This window comes from Boleophthalmus pectinirostris, unplaced genomic scaffold (assembly GCF_026225935.1).
Source record: "Boleophthalmus pectinirostris isolate CB_2022bp ecotype Guang Dong unplaced genomic scaffold, ASM2622593v1 HiC_scaffold_6, whole genome shotgun sequence".
In the NCBI taxonomy this organism is placed as follows: domain Eukaryota; kingdom Metazoa; phylum Chordata; class Actinopteri; order Gobiiformes; family Gobiidae; genus Boleophthalmus; species Boleophthalmus pectinirostris.
The window spans coordinates 29,601,075-29,609,936 of NW_026571447.1; positions in this window are offsets into that span (position 1 = coordinate 29,601,075).

The window sequence follows — 8,862 nt, forward strand, 5'->3', positions numbered from 1 at the left end:
GTAAAGCAAAAAGAAAATTAAAGTCTTAATAGATTTTCAGCGTGTCTTCTTCCTTGTTCTGTCGAGTAATGAGCTAAGTGATATGTTTAAAGCATGATGGTTTAAAAATCAACTGCCAATTATATTCACATTCACAAGAAACTGTTTCAAATGATTTCCCATTAAATATTGATGATTCGAGATTAAATTAAAAATTCATTCAAACCAATAGAGTTTCAAATATCAAAGAGACATTTCTATCTGTCCAGCGGGTCCAAAAGTACTGAGGCCATACAGTGATCTATGTTATAATGTTTAGTGATCACAAACAGACCTGCAGTGGTGTTTTGTTTCATTCACACATAAATTCCTCTTAATCTGAAAACACGCTGTTCCACTTTGTGACATCATGCTGTAATACAGGAAGTGCTCCACTGTGATTTTAAGCTCCATACATGTTCACTAGAATCATTTGAGTAATTTCAGCAACAAACAAAAGGTGAAACATAGCTAACTTGAAAAACTACCCAAACTACCACTTCATGACATCACAAGGTGGAAATGAGCATTTTGAGTTCAAAGATAATAAATAACTAATAATAAAGGATTACTCAAGCATGCATGAATGAAACAAAACACAACTCCATATATGAGGATGGAGGATATATTTTGAAGAGGTATCAACTGGCACCACTTAGTGCCTCTGCTCAATTTCATTTCTCTCCCCGGAAGTTGTAGACCATGCACCGGCCAATCAGCAAAGAGCTGTGAAGCCATGGCATCAAACTCAAGCGCCTGTCTGGGTCCCTTTTGTGGTACAGCACAACAGTAAACAAAGATGGATGTAGATGAAACCATACATTCTGTGTTGGCAACGATTCCTGAGATCGAGGATTTAAAGCCAGAACAAAGAGAATGTTTGGTGAATTTTAGAAGACATTATTGCCCTTCTTCCTACAGGATTTGGCGCATTACATATGTCAAACAGCACAGATTGGTTAAATAAAAAAAAAACCTGCCTATCATTGAGCAAATGAATCCGAATGCTGCAAGGTCAGATGGTTTCCACAAACTGAAACTGGCTGATGAATCAGGGTAGGTAACAACATTCTAGCGGGGCTAAAAGCTCACAAGAGTCAATTACCTGATTTCAGACCAGGAATCAGGAACATGTTTTAATTTGAACTTTTAGTCTCACCAATTTACTCCTTTCTGCCACTGTGATGTTGCGCATGACACAGAAATAACTGTGTCAAGTGTCTGAGATAGTGTCGTGCACTTGGCTTCCCATAATTCTTAGTAACAATGAGCCTAAGTGGATGAAAAAAGCAACCCTGTTCAGTCTGTGTTAGTTAATACCTGAGAAAATGCTCAAAATGCTCATTGTATTTTAGTCTCAACTGTATCTTGTTTAGCAGCTTATGCCAGACAATGAATGATGTAAAGAACATTTATCTAGACAAGGTCCAGGCTCTTTAATGTTTACCCCCTTTGATTAGGTTCTGTCCAATAAAACCCAGAGAAAAATAAATACATGTATAAATTAAAACATTAGGAAGGAATCTGGGTTGCTACAGCATAATTCGTCTTTCCATACTTCCGGATAACTCTTGTTGATCTGATTAAATGATTGATTGATCAGATTGAGACAGATGTTGGGCCCATTTGTCTTCATTGTAATCAAAGATGCTCCTATCACGTTTGCTTTGGGCTTATTTACAACAGGAGAGACGAGAGGCAGCCTGGTCGACGTGACACTGACAGTGTTTTGCAGGTTTAACCCTTAGTGAGCCTGATGGAAATCAATACCCAGATACTAATCAATAATACAACTGGCATGAAAACTATATTAGCACAAAAACTATACTTCATTTGAACAGTTGAAAAATCACAAGACCAAATTGAACTCTTATGATTAAGGTACAATACGCTTTGTTTTCCCAGTCGGCACATTTGTCCTCTACATTTGACCTTCAGCGTCACTGGGGCATCTCAGGAGCAAGGTCCATCTCCAGATCTTGTTGTCATCTGTTACAGTGCTTCATTGTGCTATTCACTTATTGCAAAAGAAAAAAATCTATTCTGTCAACTGGACAAAAGTTTTCTGAGTGACGTTTTGGAACTCATCTGAGCAGTTTTTTCAGTTCAGGAGTTCCTATAGTGTAGATCCTGGACAACTATGACTAAACAGACATCCACTGCAGCTCTTTTTCTTCTTTCTTTTTGTTACAACATGCCACAATTTTAAGATTATTTAGTGATCTTTCAGTCTCATTGTTTTCTTGTGTATAAAAATATTTCACTTTAAACGTGTCAGTGTGGCTTAACCCTTACGTTGCTGTCTAAGCTGATGAGTCTCCTCACTGTGACTGAAAACCTTGGCGGGGTTAATTCCCCAAAGCTGTGACTGCAGTGTAATGAGGGATTTTCTGTAATGGGCCCGGTAGCTGTTCCACCTCACCTCCTCCATGTCCCCTCTCTCCCTGTAATAACTGCCTCCTGCTGGATGTCATGGGAATTAAAGCCAGAGAGGTACGTTTCATATGTAAAACAGCAGAGGAGATATGCCCCCATCCCTCCTCTCTCTCTTATTCTTTTTTCACTTTATTCCTCTCGTGCTCTCTCTCTCTGTCTCTCTCTCACTTACACCTCACACTCCTTACTCCTCACACTCACCTCCACCTTTTCTCCCCCCCCCCCCCCCCCCCCTTTTCACTTTCTCTATCTCCCTCTTTTCTGCTCACTTGGTCTCTCTCTTTTTCTCTCTCCCTCTCATACCCCCCACTTCATTTCTCTCTCTTCATTGTAAAAGAGTGTGGTCTTAGCTGGCCAGGTTACTAAACAGTATATAGTAGGTGTAGCACGTACAATGCTGCAATATGGATTGGTAGTACTTCCACGACTGATCTATATTGCAGTACTGTACATAAAAGTGGCGAGCTAGCCAGGAGCAGAAAACTACTCGGCACCATTCCAGCTCTTAAAGATCTTAAATAGGATTACTCCAACAGTAGTAAACAAGGACAACCCAAACAACTGGAATATGTATCTCTTAAAGTCAGTGCAAAGGCTATCATACAGTGCTTTTAACATATATGCTTTCTTTATAAAACAAGGAAATATTTTATAATGCAACACTCAAATAGCTGCATGCATAAGACAAGAGAACCTGTATTTGTCCCACAGACTGGCCCCACGTAGTGCCTCCGCTCAATTTCATTTCTCTCCAGTGACTAGGTCAGGAATCGCAATACACTAGACGGTTTGCAAGAATCCCAGAAGTTGTAGACCACGCACCAGCCAATCAACGAAGAGCTGAGAAGCCATGACTTCAAACTCAAGTGCCTGTCTGGGTCCCTCTTGTGGAACAGCACAACAGTAAACAAAGTGGTTGAGATGGATGTAGACGAAGACAGACATTCTGTGTTGGCAACGATTCCCAAGATCGAGGATTTAAAGTCGGAACAAAGAGAATGTTTGTTGAATTTTATCAAGGAGAAAGACGTTATTGCCTTTCTTCCTACAGGATTTGGTGCATTATACGTCAACCAAACAGTAGCGAGTGTTTAAATTAAAAAAGTACCCACCTATCGTTGAAGGAATGAATCCTAATGCTGCAAGGTCAGGCAGTTTCCATGAACTGAAACTGGCTGATGAATCAGGCTAGAAATTCCAGTGTTAAGGTGAAATAATTAGAAACAGTAAGCTTTTTTGTACCTGATTTTTTCAGATTTTTTCAGTCTAAAAATGTGAATAACAGAACTAGTTCAGGTGGTGGAATGTTTGTTCGCTGATCTGAAGGTTGGCTGTTCGGATTCTGTTTTTGACATAAAACATCACTGGCTGAGCAGTCAGATCCACTGACCCATAGGTTGGCGGTGCAATTCTGGCTCCCACAGATGAATGCTGTCTTTGTGCCTTTGACAAGACACTTAACCCACATTGTTCTCAGTGTCAGCGTACATTGGTGAATGAGTGTGAGTGTGAATTGAAAGTGAACTGAAGGTGGAAAAGCACTGTATAAAAATGTGACCATTTACCATGTAAACGGTTGCAGTGGTCCAAAGTTATTCCTCACCTGCAATTCGAACATCCTAATTAGTTAAAGTGATGAGTTTTACAATCACATCTGACAACTCCACAGGACCAGTTTTTACACGACAGTAAAGCTAACAACACTTACCAAGCTATTGCACGCTTCCGGATCACTGAACAATAAAACGCTTTGTAATTAGATGAAAACAGCTCACAGTGGTCTTATTTTGATCTCAAGAGCTCAAATACATGAGAAAAATGAGGTACAGGTCCTTTAATATTTACTTAAAAAGAAAGTGTCATACATATAAGTGATGATTTATGGAGTACAAAGTGCTTTTGTCGTCAAGGAACATTTCATAATTCCTCGTATAGAGAATCTCGTGTGTGGTGGTGTCTCTGCGCCTGACTGCATCCTAACTGGTTCAATTACGTCCCTGTAAATGTGTTATTGTCACAGCATACAGGAGAACAATGTGGAGCAGAGCCTGAAGCACACTTAATCAGGAGGTTTACACTGGTGGAAATTTTACATGGAGCGGTGAGCGGGGCAGCTCATGTGTAGTTATAGTGCTGTGAGCTGTGTACGACTGCCTCACACTGCAAAACAGACACATCTAGATCAGTAAAATTATGTATCCAGACGTGATCTTCATTTCAATAGTTATGGCTAAGATTTATTAATTTAAATTACATAAGGAGGTTGGACACAGTATATTATTGCTTTACCTCGGGGGCATTAAACTGATCTAGTTTTCATTTAATCAGTTACAGTTGTTTTATTGAATCTCATACATTCTTACTGCAAGCTGCATCACCATTCCAGAAATCCGACTTACAATTGGGCCTGGCTGTGACAATGGCATCACCTGCTCGTCCCTGAGGAGATAGAAGTTTAATGCCATACCAAGGGCATTTGGTCTGAGCTTTGGTGGGGACATTATCAGCTAATAGCTAACCCATGAAACCAACTGATATGTTATTTGATTAACAGATTAATTATATAATGTTGTTTACTTTTCATTTGATGCACACTGCCAAAGCCAAACAGCACATCTTTATAAGAAAGGCTAAAATGGGATAAGAAGTTGTGTATAATTTTATGAATTCTTTTTAAAATCTCCAGGTCTGGGCAGGTTTCATTTTTCAGTTTGCAAAATGTACAGTTTGTGTCTAATGCCCTTCTAAGATGATTCTTTAGTGGATAACAGCGATGTAGAAGTTTGTAGCAGATTTCTCTTTGCTTGATGGTGATGAGATATTTGTGAGGTGATGTCCAGACATTTTGCCATGGAATATTGTCAATAGAGTCCAGCCGCTAACAGCGTACAAGTAGTGCTCTGTTTGGGAGGTGCACTTGTAGTGATAATTGCCCTTTTTCTGCGCCGACTCATTATATTATAAGTGTAACTGACGATGAAGCCAAGTAAGTTCCTTTTGAAGTTTTTCAAAGTTTGGTGCAGCGTCTTCATTCACGCCTGCTCAAGACGCCATCTTCAGGCCCTGTCCTGCCGCTTCCCCAGTTTAGGCTCCTGGCTCCACTAATGACATCACTCTGTTGCAGCCAGTGAAATAGCGTCAGGTGTAACCCTGTTGTCACATCACTGAAAACATCTCAGAACGTCTAATAAACAAAAGGTGAACTAAAATGTGCTCAATTAATACTACTGAGTTTGGAAAAATATATGAATAAATTCATATTTTTGTTTATTTAAAAAAAAAAGGTAAATATTAGTAGGGACTATTTTGTCTTCCCCAAATATTAGTTATGACATGTCCCCACCGTCCCTGCAAACCTCCAGGCAAAACAATAGGATCACATGATTATAAGCAAGTGCACAATTGACAATAGAGAAGGAAATGTGCACTTTTGTCAGATTTATTTATTTATTTGTATTTATTTATTATGCAATTGCAAGTTAAATTTCCAAAATCCACGTATACAGCCAGTTTGTATAATCACACAGTTTTCACAAAGCTATGAAAGTATAAATGGAGCACGCTCATTTCTTCTAAAGCAATAAAAAAAACTGTAAAATATCATAAAAACAACACCATAAACTAGCAATTGGCATAAACTGTACTGTCAAATATCATGAAAGAAGTCACATATTACACCACATTATACCACCACAATCAAATCTAAAACACTCATATCCAGATAAGTCCTCTGGATCCAAGTCATTTAAGCTCATGTGCATATTCATTTTTTGCAGTGCACATCTCATTGAGTCGTGCTTAAGCCTCTGCTGCACTGCTCCTGTCTTTGTTTAAAACACTGGGAGATGGGGGAAGCTAATTGGACTAATTAGCACCCAAACAAGGCTCCGCTGAACGCTCTTTCTACCGCAGATGTTTGCCTGTTTAGTGAGAGAGGAGCAGCTCACTTTCAAGGCTAACCCAGCGCGGCGGTGGTGGCGTTGTTAGCGTGTGCTGTTGTTAGCGTGTGTTGTTGCTAAATGGACAGGGATGTTTTGATGTGCGGCTGCCTCTGGTGACCTTTGCCCTCCACCACAGGCTCAGCACCAGGCTCATGTTGACAGGCAGCCCGATGGGACAGAAGCTTAACCAGCTCTGCACTCCTCTCTATCTGCTGTTTTAACTTTAGAGTTGTCTTATAAGTTGCAAAAAGGATGATCAAGACAAGTTACTCCAATGAAGGAGCCCAGAACCTTCTTTGATTTATGGAGAAGATGTTGTTTTGGTGCAATATTCCACAAAATGGCACAAAAGGTATCCATCTTGTCCGTGGAGACAATCTTAAGTAATTTTTGCTGATAAAAGTACTATACTATACTGTTTTTATGAGAGAAGCGGGGGATGGACCCTCCACCAGAAAAGCTAGAGCTCCTTTAAGTAAATATGATCTTGATTTAAATTGTCTAGTAAAATGATCTACCAGTGAAATAAGATATTTTTTCTTTATTCAAGCGACAGGTTTTTCAAATTTTAATTTAAGTCAAGTTTCATTTTAAGTACAATAAGTCTTGTTCCATCGATATGCAATTTTACTTGTCAAATTCAAGTATTTTCAACTTGCCTTTAGGCACAGGTATTAAATTTCCACCACATGATTACTGTGACCAGAATACAAGTATAGTATATTTAAAATAAAACAAGAGACTTTTTATCATAAAGATGTTCATAACTTTGAACAGAGATTAGAGGAAACAGTGATCAACAGAGGAAAGTGGCAAACAATGATTTGGTCTATTAAAAGACATCCAACTGTGGACTTGTCATGTCATGTTACTGTTTGTGGTATTCCCATATTATGATCTAAAATGGTCTATTCATGATCTCAAGGCTGTAAGGAGCTGCTTTTTCCAAAGACCATGTAAAAGAAACTGCCTCTGTGCTGTCAGAAAACAGATCCAACATGAATTCATCCCTACTGTGTTTACCTTAATACCAATTATTGTCCCATTCTTTCTGCAGTGTATTTCCCTCTTTCCTCTCAGGGCCCATATATAAAAATTCGAACAGTCCAGCCCATGACAGTACGGGAGGAGCTGCAATCTATTGTACTTCCTTATGCAGCATGTGCATAGCTCCCTGATGCAGCCCTCTAAAGCAATGTGCAGTGTTTTACACTGACGCCTTCAGTGCTGCCGGGAACACGGAGAATAAAGATTTTTATATCTGCTGTACCTGCTGGACTCAGACTATACACTACCACACTGCCTTAAACTTTTAACTGCACAGAAATCTATGGATATTTCATGGACAAAAAGAAGAGTTTCTGATGTTCAGCAAGTTCTGTTAAAAAGTTTCTTGTGAGCCTGCCCGGGACTCTCTCTCTATTGTGTAGATATAAAACCAATAATTAACTTATCACATGTCTGTCTGTCACTTGCATTTCTTATTAGCAGTAAAGCATTAAACCCATGAAGGCGAGATCTGTGGAGAAGCGAGCATGCTCACAGTAAGAATGCATGTTTTTTTCTGACCAATAAAAACACCTGTAATTGAATAAATGCAAGAAAATAATGCCATACTACAAAACATTCAAGACCAAGTAATCACGAGCTACCCTCCCATCAGAAAAGTGCCCTGTTAAAATTCAAATATTTTTTATCATAACTTGACTGCACTTTGTCTCATCTTTTTTCCAGATACTCAAAGTCTTGGCATGTGTACACATAATTCTACCACAGCTGCATAGGCTCCACTGACACAAGTGTGCATGGCAAATCTGCTCCTATGACCACCACAAATCACTCACTAAAACCTCACTCAACACAGGCCAGGTGGGTGAAGTGTCTTGCCAGTGACACAACAATAGTATGCCAACATTTTTAATGTCTCACCCACTGCCTGTCCGAAAGTAAAACAATCATGCAAAAAGATAAATAACATCTTCATAAGCAAAAGAAAATGACACTGTCCTTAAATAGTTTCAATCCTAATAAAATAATTAGTCAATGAAAACAGATTTATTTGACTAAGACACCACTAACCAAACACGACATAAGTAACAGTGATTCGCATGAAGGACGCAGCAGGACATGGCAGCTCCACATGCCAGCTCCCTCCCTCGTGTTGGGGGCTTTTGGCAGATGGACGTGTGAAATAACTGCACAGGGGGTAAAAGAGCCTCTCCCTGTTGCTCTGTTTGTGTTACTGTTGACCTGTTCTGGAGGTTTGTCAGAGTGGATCAGATTACAGCATGCTCCGGCTAAAGTGTGAACACAGCCACATGCAGCCCAGCGCTCGTATCATATTGAGTGTTTGTACATCATCCCCTCCATCATGTCAGACCCGTCACCCCCCCCTCCCCCCCCAGTTTCCCCTCCCACCAGGACGTTTTGTGCGTGCTAGCAAGGACACGCTATCAAGGTTTGGTAT